The 25,374-nt window shown below is 41.1% G+C and overlaps 1 pseudogene; it reads right to left on the bottom strand.

Moving 5' to 3' along the window:
• Positions 1–1,043: 1,043 nt before the first annotated feature.
• Positions 1,044–1,158, bottom strand: LOC115288796 (annotated as a pseudogene).
• Between the last annotated feature and the right edge of the window lie 24,216 nt (positions 1,159–25,374).

Below are 25,374 nucleotides of genomic sequence, written 5' to 3' on the forward strand. Positions count from 1 at the left end.
AAAAGTCATGCGCTTCTTTTAAATTCCAAATCATAGAATCTGCTTTCCTCTAACGGCCGGAAGTAAACTTTGTGTTCTTTGCCTCATACAACCCAGCACTCATTCACAGGGGAAATAAAGTTAAAGCAAAAGACAGTCATGTTCAAAAGAAGCAAAATAAGTGGTTCTAGAATTCCAAAGCATTTTCACATGCAGTCCCTCACATTTACCCCCGGCAGCCCTGTGAAGGAGGAAGAGACGGATGTCCCATGTTACAGATGCAGGGCTGAGACACTGAGGGAGGAAGTAACCTCAAGGTCTTGCCTCTGGTGGGTGAAGGGGGCCGAGACTACTTCAGTCACAGTCTTCAAACTGCATTTTTGCTTTATTGTCTTCATTCATCTGACAAACATTATTGAGCAGTAATGAGAAGGCATGGGGTGAATCCAGTTGAAGATACGAAGGTCAGGACCACCTAAATCCCATGTTTCAGGAAGCTTACAGTCCTTTGGGGGGTGAGGCAGGTACACAAATAACTGTATTTCTTTTTCTTTTTCACAAATAACTTTATAACAAGGCAGAATACATGACCTACTCAAAAGTTTGAAGTAATGCATCTCTAGGACCCAAAGAAGGTACAACTCTTAGGTACTGGCTGAGCCTTACTGCCTCACACTCACATGTGTTTTCCTCATCTTTTTTCTTTTTCTTTTTTTAATGTTTATTTATTTTTGAGAGACAGAGGACCAGCAGGGGAGGGGCAGAGAGATAGAGAGAGACACACACACACAGAACCTGAAGCAGGCTCCAGGCTCTGAGCCGTCAGCACAGAGCCCAGTACGGGGCTCGAACTCATGAACAGTGAGATCATGACCTGAACTGAAGTGGCACGCTTAAGCACTGAGTCACCCACGCACCCCCCCCCCCATCTTTCTGAGTTAGAGCTGCAGTGTTTCTCAAAATGGACGTTGTGGACCACTTAAGCACTTAAGGAGTGCTTGTTAAATACAGGTTCCTGGGCTCCACCTCAGACCTACCCGAATAAACATCTCCTGGAACCCAGGAAAAATTTTTTACTATGACTCATTTCACATATTTGCCTATCATCCTTGAACAGGGACCATGCCAGTCTTCTCTGTATCACTCAAATTTCAGTACCTGTACTGCTGAACCAAGAATGAGAATTTTTTTTTAACAGGGTTCAAGGTCATTCTGATGCACATTCCAGATTCAGAATCTCTTTTCTAAGGGGGCTGCCTACACTGCTGCTGGGATCACAGCCTCTAGTGCTGCAATGGTTCACTGCAGCCAATGGAAACAGAACCTGCTAGAAGAGTGGTTTCAAACCTCAGACGAGAATCACCTGGAAGGCTTATTGAGCCAGGGCCCAAGATCGGGTAGGGCCTGAGAATCTGCATTTCTAACAGGGTTCTATGTTACACTTGGCTATGCTTTTTCAGACCATACTTTAACTGGCACTGATCACTGTTTATAATAACACAACACTTTTCTCTGCATCAAACTAATATGAACATATACCATCAAACCTAAACACCGTGTCCATTACTTGCATCATGGTTTAAGAAACTTAGCTGGGGAGCCTGGGTGGCTCAGTTGGTTAAGTATTCGGCTTCGACTCAGGTCATGATCTCACAGTTCATGGGTTCAAGCCCCACGTCGGGCTCTGTGCTGACAGCTAGCTCAGAGCCTGGAGCCTGCTTCAGATTCTGTATCTCCCTCTCCCTCTGACCCTCCCCTGCTTGTGCTGTCTCTGTCTCTCAAAAATAAATAAAAAACATTTTAAAAATTAAAAAAAACTTAGCTAAGTAGAAAACCAGTTGGCATGGCTCTGTTACACATCAGACAGAATGATGTCTTATGATTTCCCAATACTCTTTCTTTGACCATTAATCATATCCATTAATCTTTTGTTGTTATTACTGTTGTTGCCTTGCCCACTTTACCTGGGGGGAGGGGTGGAATCCAAATGTTAATAAGTGTTAATTATGGAGTTTTAAAAATCAAATCAAAACAGCGAAAATCACGAAAAAATAATTCATGAAAGCTGACAAGCCTTCACCCTTAATCATCATCTCAAGGTTAAATAATGATCAGAATTCTTTCAGTTGAAGTACTTATGTTGCATCTTGATGTTTGACTATCATATAAATATAACTGAGCTATTAGGCTCTATTTTTCATTGCAGATGAAATTGATGCATCTTTGTGTGGTGTAGTCTGACATAGTAAAATTGTTACTCCCTAGGTAGGATATTCATAAAAATGTAATTATCGTAATCAGAACAGTCTTTAAGCTCATGAGAGGGGATTGCCAGATTTGTGATTGGCAGTTTTCAATCACTTCACGTATGATAAATAAACTTCTTAAAGCAGCCTTGGGAATCACTAATGTTGTACACAGGGAAACGATTTTGATCAAACAACAAAGGGTGTTGGGAGATGGTGATGGGACCTCCTGCTGGTTTCCTCTGCCTGGCTTTGGCCAGGACTAAATGGGACATTGAACAGATTTCATTTGGTTTACTCACCAGTAAGTGTAATTAACAGTGCCATTTGCTGGGAGAGTGCATCCAGAAGAAAGACGTCACAGGAAGACTACCATATGAGTAAAATGCACTTATTGTTTTCCTTCTAGAATTCATAACCTGCTGCACTAGTAGCCCAGGAGCTGCTGTGCATGCACCATGCCATGGGTGGGGGCCGGGGGGGGCGGTGCGTAGCAATGCTATCAGTGGGATTTGGCCCTGGGTTAACTGGTGCTTCATGTCCCCAGTACTGGTTTAGACAACGTGCTTAGTAAATGTAGAGATAGGACTGACAAGCCCATGTTGGTGGGCTCAAGAAATAAGAACCAACCAAAGAAGTCAACAGTTCAATCTGAAGAAAATCACTTATTCAAATTGTGACAGTAGGGGCACCTGGGTGGCTCAGTCGGTTGAGCATCCGGCCTCGGCTCAGGTCATGATCTCACAGTTTGTGGGTTCGAGCCCCGTGTTGGGCTCTGTGCTGACAGCTAGCTCAGAGCCTGGAGCCTGCTTCGAATTCTGTGTCTCCCTTTCTCTCTGAAGCTCCCCTGCTCGCACTGTCTCTCTCTGTCTCTCAAAAAAATAATAATAAAAAATTATGACAGTAACTTTGGTTTGATTCCCAATGTCTCTTTTAGAATTACTCAGTGGGGGGCATGTTCTCTCCCTGCTCCTGCAGAAAAACCTCCATAACCTGATGGCTTGTTTAATCATTCTTTGGTAATAAAAGATCCTACAGCCATTTTAAGTCTCCAACATATTCCCAATCAAGAAGTTAGATATCCAGTCCTGCATAATAATCAATACCCAGAATCAGATTTAAAGCTGACACTTCTCCCGTTACCGCTCTGGGGCCTTCTGCAGCCAAGTAGCCAGGGAAGGGGGCAGGGTCCATCTGTCCCTTTCCTCCACCTACTGTTTCCAACTGTCAGCCTCCATTTCACTAATAGACTGTTCCTGGGTCAAAGTGGGACAGGTGGCCTCTTACAATGGTTTCTCTGTTTACAAGCTAGGCTGTGAAACTGAAAGCTGCCCTTCCCGATGTAGGGTGCTCTCACGAGGCATCAGAGCCCCACCTGCCCCCCATCCCCAGGCCGGGCTGGGCCGGGTTGGGACCTCCTCTCACCTGAAGTTCCTTCCTCAGCTGAAACTCTCTCCTGCTCTCAGGCTGCTCTCTGCTGAAGCCTAAGAGCTCCTCTAGGTGGCCCCATTGGGTAGGAACTAAGTTTCTTTCCACTTTCCTCACCTCTTCTCTCTTCCTCTCCCTTCCCCTCCTCTTCCCCCCTGGCCCACCTCCTCCCTGTGCTCCTCCTCTCCCCTCTCCTCCTACTCTGCGTCCTCTCCCTCCCCTCCCCCAGTGCTGGCCCACGGGTCACCAGCCTACTCCAAGCTGCGGGAGATGTATGTAAAGCTCTCTAAATGAAGACTTTTCAGTGAGATAGCATCTTTGGGGTGAGCAAAACCCTCTTCACAAATCTTCCTTCCCAATTCTCAACCCCCCTGATATTTTGTTATGGGAATGACTGTTCCCCACTCTTGTGGAGAGTCCTGCACTAGCTGTTACACCTTGGGCTTTTCCTGGAGACACTTACTGACACTGTTCACTCAGTGGGAAAGCTTAGCCTGGGCCCCCCCTTCTTCCTCGGGCACTGGCCCTACCCTCAGGCAGGTATCTCTTCTCAGGTCAGCCTAAACCTAGGGTTCATGAACAGCCGCACTTGGTGCCACACTAAGCCCTACCCTCCAGTTAGGTGTCTTTTAGTAACAAAGGAGATATTTTGGCCTCTATCTGCTACCTTTGGTTTTACTTTCCAGTCTGTTCAGAACCTGGGTGGAGAAGACAGGTGCTATTTATTGAGCCCCTCTTTCTACCTTTAATGCAGGCAAAGGATTTGAGTCATGTTACCACTTTTTGGATAATCCCTCTGTAGTTTTCTATCCTTTTATGGCTCCTCTCTTTTGCTTGTCGTATATTTTATCTTGATGTCTCAGTGAGAAGCTCTTATTTAATATCTTGAAATGTGTCGTATGGGAAATAACTAGCTAAAAGCTCTTAGAGTTTTTAGAATTGTCTTGAGGAGTAACTGATTATAACAACTATTTGAGGATATATATATACATATATATATATGTATGTATATATATATATATATATAAAACCCTGAAATGAAAATCCTTTAGATAAAATTTTAAGATACTTCAGAAGGAAACTGGTTTTCAGGGAGACTCAAATTTTTTCTTGGCTTTGCTGAAGACTAGCTATATGACCTTGGGAAACTTGCTCCATCTCTCCAAACCTAATTTTTCCATTTATGAAATAAAGAATTTGGCCTAAGGACCTCTCAGGTCCTTTTCCAGCTCTTATCATGAATCTCTGATACCTTGAAAGGAAGTGAGAGAACATTTCTGTTGCTAAGTAGGCAACGATGGTGATATGGTGTGAGGGTTAACACGCAGGCTCCCCTTGGTACTCATGAGTGTTCCCCTTCCTCCACTCGAACACATTTACTGAATCCATACATCTTTTTTTAAGTTTATTTATTTTGAGAAAGAAAGAGAGAGAGCAAGCAGGCGAGGGGCAGAGAGAGAGAGGGAGTACAGAGCTCTGTACAATAGTCAGTACAGAGCCCCATGCGGGGCTTGAACTCGTGAACCTTGAGATCATGACCTGAGCCAAAATCAAGAGTTGAATGCTTAACCAACTGAGCCACCCAGGCACCTCTCGAGTGCATATATCTTTACACCAAGAGATACTTGGGTGCATAAGATTTAATCCTTGACCCAAGAAGCTTATGGATATGAAGGAGAAGCTAGACTGTTCACAAATATTGTCAAACAATACACGATGCTTTATTTACCCAAGAAACATTTCCTGAGCACCTACCACGGTATGTACAAAACACTGTGAGATGGTGCTTGGAGTGCGGTGGGCACAGTTTCCTCTCAGAGCACCATCCTTACATATGTGGGACATCCCTACACAGAAGCCATAATCAGGATGGGTTGAAAGGAGAGCTATGGCCACGTGACAGTCCACAGCCCCAAATCCGCCCTCAGGACCTTGCTCCTGTGCTTCCAAAGACCAAAAAAAAAAAAAAAAAAAAAGGTATTTCTATTAGGAAAATAGTGGTGGTGCTCCTCTTCTCTTGGCTTCTCTTCTCTCACTCATTCTCTTTCTCTTTTAAGACATGATAATCAGTCAGGATTCACTCTGTTTACAGTTTGACTACTTCGTAGAAAAATGTGTCTATAAAACACCTGGTAGTTGTAAAAAGGCTTGGGTAAGGCCCAGGGAGCCAGATAAATATATGTTATTTACTCAGCTGTCCCAAGCCATTACCAATCTCCTTACACCCAAGGACTGTCTGTCCTCTCCTAAGATTCATTTCTAATATTCTCAATACAAATTCAGGTTTTAAAAAAAACCAAACAAACAAACAAAAAAAAAACCCCAGGAAAATCAAAGCCTTACCTCCCTGAAAAACTATCAAGTACAAAAATTCTTCATGGCATTTCAGGCACATTCTGATGCCCTGAACCAGAAAAGATGGTTGCAAATGCATGTATCCAGTGTAGCAAACATAGTCAATCTAAATAAATGTTACTGGTCAATGCAGTTCAGCAAGTATCCCCTAAGCATCTGTGCTGGACCTGGCTCACGCTTTAAGTGCACAGAAGATACCAGAGATTCCGGCATGTTCTCCCAGCCACATTGTCAGAGTAAATGGTGAGCACACTGCCTGCCCCCCACCTGCAAACAGCCCCCCAGTGGACTTTGAAGTTGCTCTTTGCTGTTATCTAATCTCCAAAACTGAACCCTAACCCTGACTTCTACCTTTCAGTGACTTTTCCAAGATAAATTATGTTTACCTAGTCAAATTCATCACCATGTACATTTTTTTAAAGTTTATTTATTTATTTGGAGAGAGAGGGGGAGAGAGAGAGAGGAGAGAACCAGCAAGGGAGGAGAAGAGAAGGAGGGGCGGGGACAGAGGATCCAAAGCAGGCTCCACGCTGACAGCAGAGAGCCAGATGCAGGGCTCGAACTCACAAACCACAAGATCATGTCCCAAGTGAGCCACCCAAGCACCCCTCACTGTGTGCATTTTTAAAGGCTTTGATCTTTATTGTGATGGTAAACATTTAACACACTCAAAATTCTGATCAGACAGCTTTCCACAAAGAGGTAGGCTCCTGTCTTACTAATTGTAATCTAATTTTAGTATGGACTGAGTTGAAATCCCTTCTAGGCAGGATCCCTCAAGAGAGGATATTTCCATTGAAGACACAAGTAGAATTTTGCTTTTTGGGCAAAGGAGAAGAGATAGCACCTAAAGAGGTATGTCAAACAATGAGACGTGTGAGGAAAAGCTTCTTTGTCCAGGGGACAGAGAAGTTAGAAGGGGTTGTGCCATACTTAATGTGATGATATTTTTCCAATCAAACACCAGGGCAGATAGCCTGACACATGGTCTGAAAACAGAGCAGATTATTTGAAATCTGGGATGTATGATCACCATCTTCACAGTAAATGAAGCCAGCAGCTGTTCAGAGTGAAAGTCATTAACAAGGAGTCTCTGTACATTGAGGGATCCAGAGGAGTGGATGGGAGGCCGACTGATGTCATCCATTTACAAGCCAGAGCTTCATCACACCAAACAAGGAGCCTTTGTTACCCAGGGTTTCCTGGAACCACTTGCTGTCATCACCTTGTCTGCAAGGACAGAGGTGTAATAGACTCACCAAAAAACAATGAAGCTCTGCTTCCAAAGAACACAGTCTGGGAATGCAAACGACAAGAAGCAGGGGCAAGCACAGGACAGATTGTCAGCTGTCCTTTACTGTTCACTTTTATAGCTGTTTCTTAAAGAGAATTCAAACATCATACTATTGTTTTTAAGTAAATCCTCATCACTCTGCCTTCTAATCTTGTGCATTCAATTTGAAACTTGGGAATTGATTTGTTGCAAAGGAGGAGATTCAGAAATTCCAACTTCCCTACTTAATAAGAATGTTCTGTTCAGCATAATGTAATAGGAGAAAAGCTACCCTTTGTTGCCAACACTCAAAGTCAATGCTTAGTTACATACTTTAGGAATAACCCTTGGAAAATATTTTAACTCCAATTCCCATCATCAATATAGAAGTTTCTGGGCTTCCATCTCTACTTTTTAAGTTGTTATGTGCTTTTTCAACTTATATCCTATCAACAGCTGATTTTACTTAAAATATGCTTTCATAAGTTTATTTTGATCATTCAATGTTTTGTGCTATATCACTTTAGTTCTCTTAGAGTGGATAAGAAAGACTTTGATTTTATGGGAAACTCAAGGTCAAGATGTATAGTTTCTCTTTCTCTCCTCTTCTCTCTCTCTTTCTCTCTCTCTCTCTCTCTCTCTCTCTCTCTCTCTCTCTCTCTCTCTCTCTCCTCCTCTCCCTCTCTCCCTTCCTCTGCATCAGGGCTTTAAATAGTAAGTAGAAACATAAAAGATTTATATGTATAAATATAACTGGTGTACCAGTTGTTTATAGCTAAAATCAACTAAAAGTGGATTAAATTTATAATCTCACATAATAACTTTAGAGTTGGGGCATTTGCTAGTGATTGGCTATTTCAGTGGCTCAATGACTTGCTGAGGACCTGGACTCTTCCCACATTTCCATCCCATCATCTGAGGTGCACTGGTATTAATCCTCAAATTTGGCTAACAGCTTACAGGAAGTACACGAAATAAAGGAATTTGTTAAGTACCACCACAGGGAGGAAGTCAGCAAAATCCAGAAGTGATCGAGGAAATTTAAACCTGACTGGATGTGTGATGTTATTATAGAATTCTTGTCAATATCTTCAGGAGTGATAAAGGTATTATAGGTACATTTTTAAAAAGAGTCCATATCTTTTAAAGACACATACTGAAATACTTATTACCAGAAATGATATGATATCTGAGGTTTGCCTCCACATAATCCAGTGGGAGTGGGGAGTGAGGATGGGGGAATGACAGGCTATGAATAATTAATAACTGGGAAGCTGGGTGATATGCACATGGGGGCTCATTATACAATTCTCTCTGTTTTCTGGGGGGTTTTAATATAAATCTTTATATATTTCATTTTTTAAAACAAGAAATGAGAAAGGAACATAAAGAAGAAAAAAGGAAGGGTCAGGTAAACAATTCTAACTAGTCAACCATTTGGGCCAATGAACCTCTACTGGGCTTTCATGGTCCAGAACAGGAACTGACCAACAGTGACAGGCACCTAGGTCTTCTGGGAATGGACTGTCTGCTTCTGCAGAGTGGCCCTCACCCAGGATGTCTCAGGGAATGCTCACAACAGCAGTCTGAGCTGTTGCATTATTATTATGAGAAGATGGAGAAGAGCCTTTCTGACTATTCTAAAATAAGTACTCCTCCAAAACGGAACTTAATCCCATTGAAATAAGTGTTATCAGGTCACAGTGTTAATTCTAGCTCATGTGGTCCCAAAGAAAATATTTTTAGATAAAAATTAAATTCCAGTGATGTTTCATTGCCATTAAAATTGGTGTCTGAAGCCTTACAGTTGTGCCTCTTGCTTATTTTGAGAAGGTATAAATCTAATGCACTTAGAACCAAGAAACTTATTTTTTTAAGCTTCATTTGCTTGCTATAAGTGACAGCAAAACCAAAAATCAAACTTCTTAACAGCCGTTAAGCCAATTTTGATCCAACATGACTTCATTATCCCAACCCTCAAAAAAAAAAAAAAAAACAATGCAAAACACACCCACTCACACGCACACACACACTAAACAGCACAGGCCAGTATTTGAACTTCCTAAAAAATAAAAACAAAAGTGATGAAGGCAGCCTCCAAGCTCCAGACTATTTGTGAAAGATCCATGAGCATGGCTCCCAGTACGGCATCTAAACAACCCAGGACAGAACTGTAGCCTGATACATTTAACAATTTTCCTGGCTATATCTAAGTGGCTCCTAGACTTCTCTTTGAGTCATTTTGAAACCAGCTCAAAAAAAAACTAGTTTGTTTCGTGCTTGCTTTGGCAGCACATATATTAAAAACTGGTTTGTTTCTCACTTGGACCAGCATGAAATAGTGACCATAAGTGAAGAAAAGCTGGGATGCAAACTGCCCAGCAAGACCCATAAGAGGCTGAAGGATATGCTGTTTATCTTTGGTATCTTTCTACCTCCATGATCTTCTAACTTTCTGGCTCTGTCCCTCTTCATCTCCCACCTACGCTTACACTATGCTCATGTCCCTCTGGCTTCCTCGAGCCTTTGTCATTTCTTCCCTCTCTCTAAGTATTCAGTGCTCCCAAATACAGTTACAAATTCCCAAATCAAGGTTTCAACTACAGCAATATGTAATAAAACATGACTAGAATGGTAGAGTGTTCCATCCCCTCCGAGTCATCTTCCATCAAAATTCTAATTCCCATACTCTTCACGTGCTGATCCAACCTAGCAGCTGGGGTTAAAACTACTCCTTTAAATAGGCATTCTCAGCTGCCAGCTCACAGTCCTAAGGGCCTATCATCCTCATATATTCTCTCATCAGAATGCTCAGAGGGTGCATCTTAGAGAGTTGGTAGAAAGATGACTTCAGTCACAGAAGCTAAGGAGGTGATATAGAGAAGAGAAAAGGTTTCAAGCATGCCTGATCATTCTAATTTACCTTAATGTAATAAAAACTCCCAATTAAAGGTGTAGCCTAGTAAAAGTGTTTGGGAATGAGGATGGTACCAATTACTCAAACAAGGTACTGGTAGGTTTTGTTCTTCCTTGATGAAAATTTTGTCGTGGAAAAATAAAAAATCAAGCCTTAGGCTTTACAATGCACGTGACAAAGTTCATGTAATTTAGAGTGTTCTACAAAAGTTTTTTTCCTTCTGGGGAGCTGAGGTGACTCTTGAGTTCCCCTGTCCTCTTTTTATGCCTCTACTGAGATAAGATAGAAATATTTTAAACTATTGGACTTTTAGACAGAAATATATCTTAGAAGGGTAGCCTTCAAACCTTACTGATCAAGAACACCCGGGACTTTTTTAAGTAAACATCTTTACCTCCCCTTGCCCTACTGAATCAGATCCTCAGGCAGGGTGGGAGAAGGTGAAGGGCTGGGGTAGGAATGTTTTCATAGTGTGCATGTAATGCTAACCATCAGTCAGGTTCGGGAACTGCTGTTGAGAACACAGAGGTACCACCCAGTATCTCCTGAGTCATTCCCTTATCTGCCCAGAACCATAGAGGAGGGGAGAAAGGCCTCTGTGAGCCCTGCCCTGCTTCCCACCTACCTGGCAAAGTGCATCACCTCCCTGTTCTCTGAGCCCTGTAATCTCGGCCACCCTACTCAATATATTCATATTTCCGTGTATGCAATTCCTCCTACAGACAAAAAGAAAAGAAAATACATTATCAACGCCCTAAGTATCAAGCTTTCAAATAACTAAGTTCATTCCTAATCACGATGTCCTTGTCAGGCTGACATCAGCACCATTTTGTGGGTGAAGAAATGGGCTGAGACTGTGTATAATATTGCCAGGTTCCCTATGATTAGCCAGAGAGGGCAGATTAGGAACCCAGTGCTGTTGGACAGGATGGGTTATTGATATAGTCACTTGTGCCCTGTTCTTATTTCTACTGGAGACTTATCTGATTGAAAGAAAAGGGAATATGCCCCTTTTTCTCCTCTCTGGAAGGAAACCTCGCTTTTTGTTCAAAGGAGCAGAACACTCTTATGCTCAGGTGTAAGAGCTCTAAGAACTTCTTTGCATTTCAAAAGCTATCCTAGAAAAAGCCTCAACCAGGACTTTGAGAGTTCTTGGCTCTTCTAGAAAAGAAGCCTAAATTATCCTAAAAGGAAAGAAGAGGGAAGGCAATGTTTCACAGGGAAGACAGACAGGGCCCTACCCTAAGAAGACAGACTTCCCAGAGGCTGGAAGGAAGTATAGACATTTACTGTTCCCGAATGTATAGAGCAGTTCAGACTTTCCCACTCCACCACAGCTGCAAAGGGAAAAGAATGTGCCACCCCCACCCCAACTCAAGCACTTGTCCCATCTTAAAACATGACTCATGGGGAACTCCAGAAAGGGAAAAGGCACTGACATGCATTTTACACCTGTTAGTGTACCAAGAACGTTTACCTCCACGACCCAGGGAGTCCTGAGAGCCCTCGCAGGGTGTCAAGCAGATGGCAGCCCTACCAGGGTATGTTTCTCCTATTCCTCCCCATCCCTGCAGCTGTCCACCACGATGCATGGAAAGCTGTGCTTGTGTACAGAGCCCGTGGGGGTCACACTTGGAGATCTTAGCTATCTAAGCCCATGGAATGTGGTCATCTGCTTACAAATTCGTGGCCTACAATGCATTTGGTTCTTATCAAAATAAAAAACAAACAGAATGAGTAAAAGAAACTGGCCACAAGAGAGCACAAACTGTATGTTCCCTTTACATGAAATTCAAAAACAGACTAAACTCACTGTAATGGTAGTGGTTGGTACAACAGTTACCTTTGGCCAGGTACTGACTGGGAGTGGGGACAAGGGAGCCTTCTAGAGGGCTAGAAACTCTATATCTTGAGCTGGATGGTGATTACACAGGTGCATATATATGTGAAAATTCGCTGAGCAACACACTTAAGATATGTGCACTTTACTGTTATATAAATAATCACCTCTGCAAAATAAATAATAAAAGCAAATAAGCCAACAAACACAGATGAAACAATAACCTACAAAGATCTGCTAGATCCAACTTGCCTATTACCAGGACCACTTAGTCCCCTCTTACTGACTCAAACCCTTCCCAATTCCTAAAATTAATCTGGCTCCTTTACCCATAAGTGCACAGGGAATTTAAAGAGCCAGAGAAGAGCATTCAGCCCAAGAGTCCCATGGGGTAAACTGTAGTATAGCATGTAGGTGCTGAAATGATAGAGTCACACTGCCCAGGTTCAAATCCCTGCTCTGCCACTTAATGGTTAAAGCCCTAAACAGCTTACTTAAATTCACTATTCCTCAGTTTCCTGATCCATATAATAGGCTTTATAATGAGGATTAAACAAGATTAATCGATATAAAAGCACTCAATAAATACCCAATATTACTACATGCCAAGCCTACGGTAAGCACTTTACCAATCTTATCTTCGTTTAATCCATATGGCACCCCTATCTGATAGATGGTGTTGTCCCCTATATTATAAGTGCAACAACTACATGTCTACTATTGCATGCGGCTGAGACTAGTACTTTCTAGTCTTTTGGACTCTGTGTGAGCCCCCAAGTACAGAAAAATCAACCTAAGTAATAGGAAATGTTTGGATCCAGATGGTGAACTGAGCTCCTAAGACCATGTCCCCTTGCACCCCATTTTCATACAAAGATGGTGTTAGCGGGCACCTGCGTGGCTCAGTCAGTTGAGCATCTGACTCTCTTTCTTTTAATGTTTATTTATTTATTTTAAGAGGAAGAGAGAACATGAGCAGGGGAGGGGGCAGAGAGAGAGGGAGAGAGAGAATCCCAAGCAGGCTCTGTGTTGTCAGAGCAGAGCCCTACAAGGGAGATCAGGACCTGAGCCAAAATCAGGAGTGGGGTGCTTAACTGACTGAGTCACCCAGGAGGCCCTGAGCATCCAACGCTTGATCTCTGCTCAGGTCTTGATCAAGTTCAAGCCGTGAGTTCAAGTCCCACTGGGCTCCACGCTGGGCATGAAGACTTCTTTAAAAAAAAAAAATGACAAGGGGAAAATGTTGCTTTTAAAGAAAAAACCCACACAGCGCTGGTAAACAAGAAAAGATACTATTATCAGAAAAAATTAGAAATACCTGGAAGATAGAAGTTAAATGAAATCAACACTGACAAGCATGAAGCAAAATTATATCCCAAGAACTTGCTACAGAATACAAACTAAATAAATGATTAAAATGGGAATGGGAAGATAAGAGCAAATCCAGAGAGATTCCAAATTCAGAGGGACATTTGCAATAATAGAGAAAAGGGCTCTGCATCAACCATGAGGATAATTTACTAAAGAACTGGATCCTGACCATGAGGCCCAGTGCCTTCCTATGCCCCGAAACTGTGACAGAAAGAAAAACATCAGCAGTGTTTGGCTTGGGGAGGAGACAGGAAGGCAGGAGAAAGTGTTAGGAGATGACGAGGTAACTCATCAAGAAAGAAACCGTGCACAGCCTGCCGCCAGAGCGAAACTCTCCTTTAGCATCAGGGCAGGGAAACGGCACAAGTGCATGGTGTATTGGCTTTCTGTTGTATTGGCTTTCTGTTACTGTCATAACAAAGTTCCAAAGCTTAATGGCTTAATACAATACAAACTTGTTACTTTACAGTTTGGTGGGTCAAAAGTCCCCGGCCAAAACTGAGGTGTCAGTATTTCTTTTGGGAGATGAGGGGAGAATTTGGATTTTTTGCATTTTCCAGCTACTAGGGGCTACCACACTACTTAGCTCATGCCCCCTTCCTTCATCCTCAAAGACAGCAGTGCCATACCTCTCTGACTTCTTGCATAGTCACAGCTCCTGATGAGAGCTGCAAAAGTTTTTCTCCACTTTTAAGGAATCACATTAATAATCAGGCCCACCTCCATAATCCAAGATAACCACCCTTTCTCAAATTATTTTATCTGCAAAATCGCTTTTGCCATGTAAGGGAACATGTTGACACACATTCTAGAGAAGAGGTCATTTGGAGGGCCATTTTCCTGCCTACCACATGTGGTTATTGAGTACCTGACAGATGACCTGCTTTCTGGTTTGGCAGTTGGAGTACTGGCTGTTCTAGCCAGAGCCTGAATCTGGAGTGGCACTCACAGAGGCTGGCAGCTATGACTTACCCAGGCTGCTCCAGCAGAGTATCCTTGGCTGTGGCCCCCTTGGTTCCTACCGATTTTCCAAGCCCGATGTTCAGCCTTCCAGTCAATTTTTTGAGCTCCTCGATAGCCAGCCAATAAATTACTTTTCTGCATAAATTAGCCAGAGCTAGTTTCTGTTACTTATAATCAAGAATTCTGGGGGGCCCAGGTGGCTCCATTGGTTAAGTATCCAACTCTTGATTTTGGCTCAGGTCATCATTTCATGGTCTGTGAAGTTCAAGCCTCATTTCAGGCTCTGCACTGACAACATGGAGCCTGCTTGGGATTCTCTCTCTCCTTCCTCTCTGCTGCCCCTCCCCTGCTCGTTATGTTTCCCTCTCTCAAAATAATACATAAACTTAAAAAATTTAAAAAAAAAAGAATTCTGACTGATACAGAGTTTTCTTAAATACAGAGAACTGCCAAGGTGAGGTGGGAGGGGGATGGATGAAACAGACGAAGGGGATTAAGAGGTATAGTTTTCCAGTTATAAAATAAATAAGTAATGAAGATGAAAAGTACAGTGTAGGGAATGCACTGAGTAATATCATGATAATGCTGTACGGTGGCTACACTTGCCGTGTGTGGTGAGCATTGAGAAATGTGTAGGACTGCTGAATCGCCATGCTGTCATCACTAATACAACATGGTATGTTAATTATAGTCCAGTTTAAAAAAAAAAGGTAAGTTAAGGCAACGTGTTCTTTTCTGAAGCTAGAATTTGATTTATGATAATACATTTTTAGAGATCTACAAAAAAACTCAGAACAAATTTAAAGCAGTTATTTAAAAACTTTCTGAATGTTTCAAATAAATAAAATAAAAATATCATTTATTCATAACACTATATAATAACTTCTAGATTTATAAGTTTAAAGTAATGTGATTCAATTACGGTATGCAGATTAAAATCATGAAGCAGAGAAAAACTGGTGGTTGCCAGAGGGAAGGTGGATAGGGGATAGTTGAAATAGATACAGGGGATTAAGAGGTACAAAATTCCAGTTACGATATAAATGAGTCATGCAAATGAAAAGTACAGTATAGGGGACTACAGTCAATAATACTGTAATAACACTGTATGGTGACAGATGGCGACGACACTGATCATGATGAGCACGAGTATCATACAGAATTGTCAAATCATTATGCTGTACACCTGAAACTGATACCATACTGTGTGTCAATTATACTTAAATAATAAAATAATAAAATAAAATAAAAATCTGTAATCTAAAAATGAAAGAATAGAGATTTCCGACTGATAAAAAGTATCCTACCTGCCTGTTCCACATGGATTTACCTTTAAGTAAATGCTTCCTGAGGACAGTCCCCACCTACCTATCTAGAATTTATATCAGATCTTGCATTTAGAGGAAAGGCCTGTCAAATAGCACATTCACACAAAGGCAGATAAAATCCATGCCACTTACATTTCATAATCAATCTAGTTCTTCTATTTGTAAAAGTATTTGTAAAACACAGAATCACCAGACATCAAGGAAAACCAACATCATGGGAGTCTAATAGACAAAACAAAAGAACAAACGGATCTGACTGGAAAGAAAATAAGATCAGAATAAAATTTTCATCTTAAGAAAAAGGAGGGGAGGGTTGATTCTGTATATTCAGGAATATTTGGGAATATTCTGCCTACACACTACAAGAGCATTCAGAGAGTAAGCTACTGGGAAATCAAATTTCAGCATCACACTTCATTCACCACTGAATCTCAGCACTTAAAATAATGCCTAGACAGTAGGAACTCCACTCCGTACAATATTTGTAAAAAAATGATCAATGGAACCTATACATAACACTTACTACTGTAACCATTTTCAAATGTACAATTCCATACCATTTAGTACATTCTCAGTGTTGTACAACCACCTCAACTGTCTAGCTCCAGAACTTGTCACCCCAAATGGAAACCTGCACTAAGCAGTCACTCTCCGTTTTGCTTTCCCCACTGTGGCAAACACTAACCTACTTCCTGACTCTGTAGATGTAATTCTGGACATTTCATATGAATGGAATCATACAATATGTGGCCTTTTATGTCTGGCTTCTTTCACTTAGCCATGTTGAGCCTTTCAAGGTTGAGCCATGTTGTAGCATGTATCAGTATATCATTCCTTCTCACAGCTGAAACATGTCATTGTATGGGGATACTACATTTTATCTATTCCTCTCTTGATGGCTGTTGCATTGCACACACCATTTTCTTCCACTGCCCCCACTGTCAACTCTATCTCAGCTGGTAGCACCACCACTTACCCAGTTGTTTAGGTCCCCAAACCTAGGAATCATCCTTGATCCTTTCCTCCTCTTAGCCCCACCCCACCCTGACATCTACACCATCAGCAAATCCTGTTATATCATCCAGACACATCCTAGTTTGGGTCACATTTCACCACTTCTCCACCTACCACCTAACACAAGCTACTGTCCCTCTGGTCACACCTGAATGTCTCTTCACTTCCTTTCTCCCCCTCTCCCCCATTAATTTCCCCACAATAATCAGAATTAACTCAAATTTTTTTTATGTCTTTATTTTATTTTGAGAGAGAGAGAGAGAGGCAGAGAGTGAGTGGGGGAGGGGCAGAGAGACAGAGAGACATGGAATCTGAAGCAGGCTCCAGGCTCTAAGCTGTCAGCATAGAGTCTGACACGGGGCTCAAACTCACGGACTGTGAGATCATGACCTAAGCCGAAGTCGGATGGATGTTCAACCAACTTAGCCACCCAGGCGCCCCCAAAATTACCTTTTAGAAGTATGAATCAGACCATCCCACATCAGTGCTTAAGACTCTTCCGTGACTTCCCAGTACAATGTAACAAAATCTAGATGTCTTGCTATGAGCAACAAGGTCAGCATGATCCAGCCCCTGCCTACCTCTCTGAGCATCAATCCTATACTCTTCAGCCATACTGGCCCATCTTTGAGTCTCTCCCACACAAACTGCTTTCCTGACCCAAGGCCTTCGCAATCCCTGAACTTCTGTTTGGGACACACCTTCCCCTCAAACTTTGCTTGCCTCCCTCATCATGCAGGTCACCTCTGCAGAGAGTCCTCTCCTGACTCTCCCATCTGAACGAGACTAGTCTCCCTCTGACCTCCTTACCTTCCTGGGTTTTTCCTTCATACAACTAAAACCCTATAAAATTATTTTCTGTTTATTATCTGTCTCCAGCCCCCAAGAACATAAGTTCCAAAAAAGGTAACTTGCCTTCAGCCAAATCCCCAGGGCCTAGAGCAATATCTAAAATATATGAGGCATTCAGTAAATACTTGTTGCTTGAATAATGAATGCACTGCATTATATACACAACTAGAAAGAAGACTTTGTGCTCAATAAACAGATATCCATTCTTTTTAAACATCCTTAAACATTCACATGAATAGGCCATGAAGTGCTCTTTAACCATGTTAGTGAGAGCATAAATTAGTGTAAGTTTTCTGGTACATGATTTGATAATATCTATCCAATTTTAAAATACAGGGGCACCTGGGTGGCTTAACCGTCCGACTTCAGCCTCAGGTCATGATCTCACAGTTCGTGGGTTCGAGCCCCACATCAGGCTCTGTAATGACAGCTCAGAGCCTGGAGGCTGCTTTGGATTCTGTGTCTCCCTCTCTCTCTGCCACTCCCCAGCTTGTACTCTGTCTCTGTCTCTCATAAATAAATAAACATTTAAAAAATTTTTAATAAAATACAAACACCCTCAGAACCATATATTGGCACACTTATGATAAATCAAGTGATCCTCTATGTATGGGCCTATTTCTGGATTCCATTCTGTTCTATTGTCTATTTGATCACTTTCAAAGATGATATGGACATTCATATGGATCTAAGGAAAGTTTCCTTTCCACAGTATTATTGTTTTCTATTGTTCTATGTCCTAGAGCTGATTATTCTATACAGCAATAGATGTAGTAAAGAGTTAATACTGTGGTAATATTAATATAGAAAATACATTTGGCTATGGCAGGAAGACTTTCACCATATTTAAAAGAATATTCTGGGACATTGTCCTCCTGGACCTTGGTATCTGTCTGGAGGGGGGAGTAAAAATGTGTTTTAATTATAGGAATCACCACTTTGCCTTTTTATACTGCTATCAAATATTCTTCTCCCCTCCCAAAGTTCCTAAAGGATATTGAAATGATAAATGTTGCAAATTACTGAAAAGATGACATGTTTGAATAACACTCAGGTATTAGAAATGAAACACCTATTTTTTTCCCCCTACAAGTGTGGGAAAGAAAGAGAGAATCCCAAGCAGGCTCCATTCTTAGCACAGAGCCGCATGCAGGGCTCATCCCACGACCATGAGATCATGACCTGAGCCAGAATCAAGAGTCAAATGCTTAACTGACTGAGCCAGCCGGATGCCCCAGAACTGAAATATCTTCTAAGACCAACTATTACAAGTTTGAGAAATTGTCACTTTGGTCCATGGTGCTGAAGCAACTGGATATCCATTTGGAAATATAAATGAGACTCTTTGTTATGTGAAGCACTCTAGCACAGTAGACTTTTATTTGTCCATTGTGCAAATAGGAAGAGCAGAGAGCCAACGATCTTCTTCTGATTTGACAGAGCAACTCTGACAATGTTTATACTCCTTGGGAACATAAGTGTCAACTACAACATTATCACCAGAGCAACAAATAAGACTATCTTAACAAGTCTTAACAAGTAAGACAGAATGACAAGTGTCAGTAAAGGCTATACTCACATAATATGGCTACAATTTCTAAGATATTTAGCATCTACAAGATTCTTTTGTTCAAATAATAATTCCATAACTGATTTTTATTACAGAGGACAGAATGAGTGGAAAGCAGTTGTGAATATTTGTGCAAGGCTCATATCACAGAGGAAGGGACACTGATGTCCTTGTGAGAGTTCACATTTCACACTGTAACTCATTGGGTCCTTTTACCAAGTTTTACCATGAGGAAGGTCATCACTTTCTTTGCTGCAGAAGAAACATCTTTTTCTTCTCTTTATTAGAGTTTGAAAAAATTAGGAAGTTCTGTATTTTCAGAGCCAGGCTCTGAAATTCTATTGGCATTAAAAGCAGAACACAGACCTGTGGGATTTGGCTTCATTATGGAAAACTGGATTGTTAGGATTTGACTTGATACCAGTGAAATTGAGACAATTTAGCTTCCACATTACAAAAGAACAAGAGCTGACATCAGGCTTCTCTTCAACAACCCAGGTACTAAAACACAGTAAGATGGAGGAGTCCAATCATCAAAGGGGAGAATGTGGTAGGCTCCCCTCCCTAAGGGGGAAAAATAAAAACTCCAGGCAAACTGGCTATACACATACGTGACAACATCCCTCACAACCTTGTAACATGAGACCACTTAACTAGAATACATGTTTGTATGTTACCATATATAGGAAACAAAGTAGTAAAAAATATATATATATAAAACTATGCCACATGGCATATGGGGCTCAATTCTTTGGGTATGAACCCAACTGAGCAGTGTCAGCAGGAATAAAGTTGCTTCCTGGAAAGAATGAATAAATAAATAAATAAAACAAAACACAATAAGGAAATAGCTACCAAGTGTTTTGGTAACATGGTTTTAATTAAACGAAAATATTGTACCTAGCCAAACACAGTTTAAATATGAACATAGAGTAAAGACATTTCCAGCATGCAAAGTCTTGGAACATTTACCTCTGACGTGCTCATTTTTGGAAGATTGCTTAAAAATATTCCGAAGCAAAACAAGGAGAAAAGAAAGGAGAAGACCAGTGACCCAGGAAAAGAAATAAACTCAAAGGGCAGGAAGGGGAAGTTCCAGTGTAACTTGCTATGGAGCAGGATGAAAGCACAACCGGGAGATACTGGGGAGGATGTGACACCCACAGGAGAAGTCTTCAGGAAACAAAGGTACACGGAGGAAAAGAATGGTAACGGTAATAAGTAATAGGGTAACTAATATCATAAAGGCAAATGGCACAAGAGACAAAAAAAAAAAAAAAAGAAAGAAAAAGGAAAACAAGTAGAAATACCAGGGGGGGGAAGCCACACAATTTTAAAGAAGGAAATGAAAGTACAGCCTGCCCTTTGGTTCTAAAGTAAACAGAACCCTGCCCTTTGGGGTGAAAATTTAGTGTTGGAGTGTATATTCAGCAGATGAAGTCTGTGTAATTACAGAAGGCCTTCAAAGATAGGTTGGGCGGCAGGAGGCAGGCGCAGGAGGGAAGCTAGGTGCAGAGATTTATGCCCATGGTTTGATGAGCACAGACAACCATAAAGAATGAAAAGTTAAAGTAGGCAGTATTTTAGTAATATTAGCCTGACAGTAGGAGAAGCAGGAAACTGAAGGATAAGTCTGTTGCAATTTTCCAGGAATGAGGTGGAGGAATAAACAGACAATAAAGAGGGAAGAGAGAACTTATCAAAAAGGTATTTCAAAAGATACCAGGAGTGGGTAAAAGGGTGGGGATGGTCTGTGAACTGGGAAAACAGTGATAGCTTTTCATCTAGAATTGCTGTTTTATTATTACACACATACTTTTCCTCTTCCTCCTCTTCTATTTCTTTTCCTCCCTCCAAGTTAACATTAAGCTCCTTGATGGTGGAGACTCAAGCTTGCGCTTGTTTCCTTGACACTAGCACTGGATCCTGCAACAACTAGTCTCTCAGCTAGTGCCTGTGACCATGGCCATGGGTGCTGCTGCTCGTGGTGGTGCTGGTGGTGGTGAGATGATGACGATGACAACGTCGATGATGTTTCAATACCTTCAGTATAGGAAAACTGGGAGCAAGAGTGACTTGGGGGTATAAAATAATGACGAAGGAATCAGAGCTTTGGTGAGACGTCAGCTCCCATTGGAAACTGGAAAAAATGCTGTTTGAAAATACTGATGTTACTTCTTTAGTGAAATGCCTTCATTCTCCACTTTAGTATTTTTTACTTAATGCCATCTATACCCATGCAAAATTATAGTATTGAAAGGTCTGACTACTGTCAAAGAAATTATTTCAAAGCCTTTTTTGATTGAAAACAGACTTTTTAGAAAAGCAGAGTTATTTAAACAAACTCTGTCCTGAGAGTTCAGGCCTTTTACATCTTGTTTTGTTCTGGTTTCTGAAGATTTAAAAAAAATGTTATTTTCAAAGAAAGCACTAGGTGGCACTTGTGATGTATTCAATAATTACCTCAGATTCTTTTTGGAAAAGGTTTGGTTGGGGTGAAGGGGATGCAATAAATATTAAAATGGGAAAATCTTCATTACAATAATGAAGCTCAGTATCTTATGATTCTGTTTACTATGTTACTATGTATGAGCAATATCTTTATGCAGTGTTTGCATTTAAATTCTGAGCTTCACTTCCTTATAAAAACTGTAAGAGGAACCAGCATTTCTACAACATGTGAAAATCCCACATCACTAAAATAATAAATTAAAAAGTAGTGTTTGATTTGCAAATATTGACTATACATGTTCTTTTAAACAGCTAGTTTCTCTCTCCTAATTGAAACATTTTAATTTGTGGGGCACCTGACTAGCTCAGTTGGTAGAACATGTAACTCTTGATCTTGGGGTTGTGAGTTTAAGCCCCATGTTGGGTCTAGACCTTACTTATAAAAAACCCAAACATTTCAACTTGTAGAAATAAATCTTCTTTATAAAAGGTCCAAGGTCCAACTGTATATAAGGCAAAATGAATTATTAATTTTTAAAAATTAAAAATTAAATTTTTTGAGTAATATTAACCAAAAAACTTGAAAGCAGGTGTCTCAGCATATTTTTACATCTTTAGAGTGATAACATAATGACTTGAAGCAAGTGTATTCTCTTTTCTGGCATTTGGTTAGGCAGTTCCTATTTGGCAAGTTGCTTAATTATCTCATGACCCCACTTCACTATGAAGAGACTGAAAGCTCTTTTAACAAAATGCAGGTTGAGAAGGTATTATTTCAAGTAGAAAATATTGTTGCCAAATACCATGGCAACTGTAGCCTGTAGACCCTGTCATATTATTGCATCTTTCTTCTACCTACTGTCTGGACCTTCACGGTAACCATTATGGATTAGGTTCATTCATGGCTTCACCTCACTATTCTATGCTTATTCTCCTTTGTCTCATTTCTACTTCTTATGTTAAGTGCATTTTTTCTTGCTATCCCTTTGTAGGATAATTTAACATAATGAAGTCCTTTTGGAACATGATGGGTTATAAATAAATTAATAAAAATGCTAATATGCTGTCTTTTAATTGCACTAATTTGTAGGTTTGGGATGAAATTGACATTTTGAAGGTAGTATCTCATGTAGTCGTAAACTCCACATGTCAGAGCTCAGAGAGAAATATGCAAAATTGCAGCAGTGCTGCAAACATCTTGGATCTCAGTTTAACAACTGTGAGTTTCACGATTGTTCCAAGTTTCAGCTTAACAATTGATAGGAATGGATTCTGTCTGACTAACTCAAGCAAAAAGGGACTTGAACAGAATGATAGCCAGGAGCTCACAAGATAGGTGGGAGGCTGGAGGGCCAGGCCTGGCTACAAGACAGGAATGAGGACAGCTCCTGGAGTCCAGGCCACAAGAACAATTTCCGGATCTTTCCAAGGTGCTGCAGCTCCAGTGTATGCCCTCCCTCTACTTCCCATCCTGTGTGTCTCTTCTCAATATTAAAAGGTCCGTGAGTCCAGATTGCTTCATGTGCTCTGTGCATTCACAGATTTATAGAGCTAAAATCAAGGGATATTTACTATGGAGGAAAAGTATATCTTGAAAGGTTGCCAAAATATAAAGAAATATAAATTCAAAAAAATAAAACATCCCAGGAGTCTAGCTGTCTTCCCTTGGGTCAGTCACATGTGGCTCCTTAGCTGCAGTGAGATGAGGAATACTAATTTACATCCCCACTAAGATTACCAACAGAGGGAGCGTGGGAATTCCCCACTAGGAAACAGAGGTGTTCCTAGTAAGGGGGGTGATTGCTGGTTACCAAAAAACAACCCATGTCCACTGCACTACAGCAAGAGCAAACTGCTAGTGTCCGTGTTGTATGAAGACCCCTGATGAGGGCGCCCGGGTGGCTCAGTCAGTTAAGCATCCAAATTTGATTTCAGCTCAGGTCATGATCTCATGGTACATGAGTTTGAGCCCCAAGGCAGACTCTGTGCCAGCAGCATGGAGCCTGCCTGGGATTCTCTCTCCATGTCTCTCTGTCCCTCCTCTGTGTATGTGTACTCACTTGCTCTCTCTCTCTCTTTGTCTCAAAATAAATAAATAAATATTTTTTTAATAAAAAACAAAAGTCCCTGATGAGTAGTGTTCCCCTCTCCCAAAATTCGTGTCCATGCAGAACCTCAGAATGTGACCTTATTTCAAAACAGGATCATTGCAGATGTAACAAGTTGAAAACCTAGATGAGCTCTTACTGGATTCAGTGGGCCCTAAATCCAGTGAGAGTGTCAGAGGCAGAAGAAAACACATCTTCTTCCCTACACAGAAGAAGGTGATGTGAAGATGGAAGCGGAGACTGGAATGCTGTCTATAAGTCACATAATGTCAAGGGTTGCCAGCAAACACTAAAAACTAGGGGAAAGGTATGGACGGTGTTTCCCTCAGAGCCTCCAGAAGAAATCAACCCTGCCAACAATTTGATTTTGGACTTCTGGCCTCCCAAATGGTGCAAGAAGAGATTTCTGTTGTTTTAAGACATTCGGCATGTGGTAATTTTTTAAAATTAATTTATTGTTTTTTGCACGTGGTAATTTGTTATGGCAGCCCTAGGAAATGAAAATACCCCCTAAGAATGCTTTCTTTGTGCAAAACCCTAAGTTGTAACACTGTGGAAGAAGGTGGGTAGTAAATGCATTTTTATGGGAGTGAATAAAAGTTCTCTTTTGCTATTTCCAAAGGAAATAAATCTATGAATGGTTTTGTTTATTCCACAAAGAGATACCAAATACCTCTTCTGCACTGGGCATTGCTCTAGGGGCTGGAAATACAGTGGCAAATGAATAAAATAAACTCACAGAGCTCACATTTAGAGGGGGAAACAGTTAAACAAGTAAGCAAGACATAGTCTGTTGAGGTCAGGGCTACAAAGAAGGTGAAACTGGACGATATGATCTAACGCGACATGTAGGAGGCAGGAGGCTGTTTAGACTGGATGATCAGACAAAGAGGAGAGAACTCAGAGCATACCTTACAAGGAGCCAGACATTTGTGATGTGGAGGAAAAACATTCCAGGCAGAGGAACTAAGAGAAAGGGGAGCTGAGGGTGGGGGGGCGGAGTGGATTTAGGCAGGGGCGGATCACACCTTCTATTCTGAGATATGTCACGCTGCTAGAGGAGTTTAAGTAGGAGAATAACGCCATCTGATTTAAACATTTAAAGTCAGCCTGTTTACTGTGTGCGGAGAAGATTGTAGGGCACACACACAGGAGCACCAGACACTTGGGAGACAGTAGCATTAGGCTGGATGAAAGCAGGGAGAGCCTGGATTAGGGTGGTATTGTGGGGTTGCAAAGAAGTGGACTAATTCTGGATATGAGGTCGACTTTGATAAGACTAAGTATTACATAAGTGCCTTCTTGGTCCAGCAGTGCTTGAAATTCTGTAAGGGATACAAAAAATATTATATTACCAAGATTCGAATAGGAGTTTTGCATTTAATTGGAAAGACATATGCATATGTTTATAAAACATACATAGACTCACAATGCATCATAGTGCGATGGAAATAATAAATCCAGTAAAGAAGGCTCCATTGTGGGTAGAGGTAACAAGGAAAACTTCATAACTTGGGATGGGCCTTCAAAGATACTAAGATTGAAGAAGAGCATTCTAGGTTGGATAAAGCATGAGCAAATTTAAAAAGCAGAGATTGAATGTGCACTGTTTGGGGTGGGTGAATAAACTAATCTGGTTGGATTAGAGTTTGCGTACAACAAATAATGCCAATTAAATG

The sequence above is a fragment of the Suricata suricatta genome, chromosome 3, assembly GCF_006229205.1.
Source record: "Suricata suricatta isolate VVHF042 chromosome 3, meerkat_22Aug2017_6uvM2_HiC, whole genome shotgun sequence".
Lineage (NCBI taxonomy): Eukaryota > Metazoa > Chordata > Mammalia > Carnivora > Herpestidae > Suricata > Suricata suricatta.